We start from the raw sequence: 2720 nt of genomic DNA on the forward strand, positions 1-2720 counted from the left end.
GGCCCCGACTCATAGCGACCCCTCCTTGGGTTTCTGAGGCAGTATCACTGCATAAGTAGATTGCCCCATCTTCCTTCCGAGGAGTGGCTGGTGGGTTTGAACTGCCACCCTTCTGGTTAGCAGTCAGGTGCCTTAGCCACTATGCTACCAGAGCTCAGTAAATAAATCATATTTTGGGGATACCATTTATAATATCAGGTGTCTGAGCAGAAACTGGTTGTACAGTGGTGATTAAAACATAAATGATTTTCTGCTTTTCAATTCAGTAGGGAATATAGACTATACACATGTAAGCAAATAATTAGCAATTGTTGTAAGTTTAATAAAAAAATGAATTTTGTGCTGTGATAGAGAACTGTAGGGGAAAATTAATAGGTAGGATGGTGACAGGAGACTTTTCTTAGATGATAACTACAGAGAAAAGATATTTCTTACTATTTGATCATACTTTGGATGTTTCTTTTAAATTTATTTATTAAGAAATAATGTGCTTTTAGTTCAGGAAAATGGGCAAGTATCTAAGAAGTGGGTACATTTTTGTGGTTTCTTAATTTTCTCTGTGTTGCTTGCAGTTCCTTGAAAAGAAAATGAATAGAAATTTAATTAATTGACTTAAAATTTGAAGAATTAATAAATTAAGCCACAGATAAACCCATACCTACCTTCTCTTCCTTACCTTAATGGAATTATAGGCCTTTTGCTTGATCATAATTCTGTTACCTCCTGAGCATATTCTGTTTTATGCTCTAATGATACTTAGTGTTGTATGAGAAAGGGGCTCTGGTAGCACAGTAGTTAAAAGCATTCGGCTGTTAACCAAAAGTTTTGTAGTTTGAACTCACCAACCACTCCACAGGAGAAGCCGAGACAGTCTGCTGCCATAAAGATTACAGCCTTGGAACCCCAATAGGGCAGTTCTACTCTGTCCCATAGGGTCCCTATTGGTCACAATCAGCTGGATGGAAGTAGGTTTGGTTGGATTATATAAGAATGGCCAGCAGATGTCTACTATGCAGATCATTATTAATTGTTAGATGTATTAACTATGTGCCTCAGTAAATGTGGTAAGCCTGCTTTCTCTTTTTAGTTCATATGTTGTCAACCTGCCCCTTCTAAGGATATTTTGTGATGCTACAGGTAGGGCATATTTAGAATAAAATTAGTTAAGTAATAGAAAAAATTATAGAAAGTTGTAAGCTCTGCCTTACTTACATAAGTATTTAAAAGGGTAAAACCAACTTGAAGTTGATGGAAAGTTAGTTACAGTTAATTAAGCATCAAGAATTATAACTTGCTTAAAAATAATAGTCTGTGATATGGGCAATTATAGCATTTTATGACCATACTAGATATTCATCTTGATTATTTTGTTTCTGATTTGAGTATATTAGCATTATGTATATATTTAAAATATTGTTGGGTTTTAGAACCAATGAGTTTTGATTTAGAAACCCTCTTGAAATATTTCTAATTATGATTTTATTGAGAAGGCCAAATGTTTTCTAGCATAATGTCTCAAGAAAAATAAATACAAAAATTCTCTGGTTAGTGGATCCCATCTTTAAAAAACACCCTGGGTACCCTGTCCTCCTCTAACTATTGCCTCATGTCTACTTTCTTTCTTTGTAAACTTTCCACAAAGAATTGTCCATAGTTGCTATTGCCAGTTCCTCATCTCTCATTTTCTTCTGTGTTTACCCCTAGCTTCTGTCCTCACCAATCCACAGTAACAACTCTTGTCACTTTTACTAATATCTTCACTTTGCCAAATCCAGTGGTAACTTCTGTGTCACCATATTTTTTGACCTGTTAGTAGCATGTGGTAGAGTAGGCCACTCCATCCTTCTTGAAACACTATCTTTTCCTGGCTAGATCTCTTTTCCAACTTCTAAGGAGCTCCCACGGGCTTGGTCTATCTGAATTTTTATTTGCATTCTTTCCTTAGTAATAGTATCTGTTGTTGTGTACCATCCAGTCATTCCAACTCTTAGTGACTTTATAGGACAGGGTAGAACTTCCCCATAGGGTTTCCTAGGCTGTAATCTTCATGGGAGCAGATTGCCACATCTTTTCTCCTGTGGAGTGACTGGTGGGGTCTGACTGCCAACCTTTTGGTTAGCAGCCAGGCACTTAACCATGGTGCCACCAGACCTCTTTGATGTTACCTGTAGTATAGCTTAAATGCTATCAGTTGTCACATAGTTGACCTCCACTTTTCTCTAAGCTCTGAATTCTCTACCAAATTGGAAACCTATCTAAGTTTCCTAGTGCAGCTGTAATAGAATACCACAAGTGGATGGTTTTCAGTAACAGAAATTTATTTTCTCACGGTTCTGGAGACTGAAAGCCCAAATTAGGGTCTCCACTGTGTAGACTGTTTCCTTGTCAGTAGCCCCTGGCCTTTGTTGATCCATGGCAATTCTTACATGGCATCTGTTTTCCTCAGTATGTGCTTGCTTCTGTGTCTGATCTGCTCTTTTTATAACTTAGAAGTGATTAGGTTTAAGACACATCCTACACTGGTATGACCTCATTAAGGTAACAAATAAAACTTTACACCTAAACAAGGTTATGGGAAGCTCTGGTAGCATAGTGCCTAAGGCACTTGACTGCTAACCAGAAGGCTGGCAGTTCAAATCCACTAGCAACTCCTCAGAAGGAAGATGGGACAATCTACTTCCGTAATGATACTGCCTCGGAAACCCAAGGAGGGGTCGCTA

This window comes from Orycteropus afer, unplaced genomic scaffold (genome assembly GCF_000298275.1).
Source record: "Orycteropus afer afer isolate SDZICR_OR568_19922 unplaced genomic scaffold, OryAfe1.0 scaffold00081, whole genome shotgun sequence".
NCBI lineage: Eukaryota > Metazoa > Chordata > Mammalia > Tubulidentata > Orycteropodidae > Orycteropus > Orycteropus afer.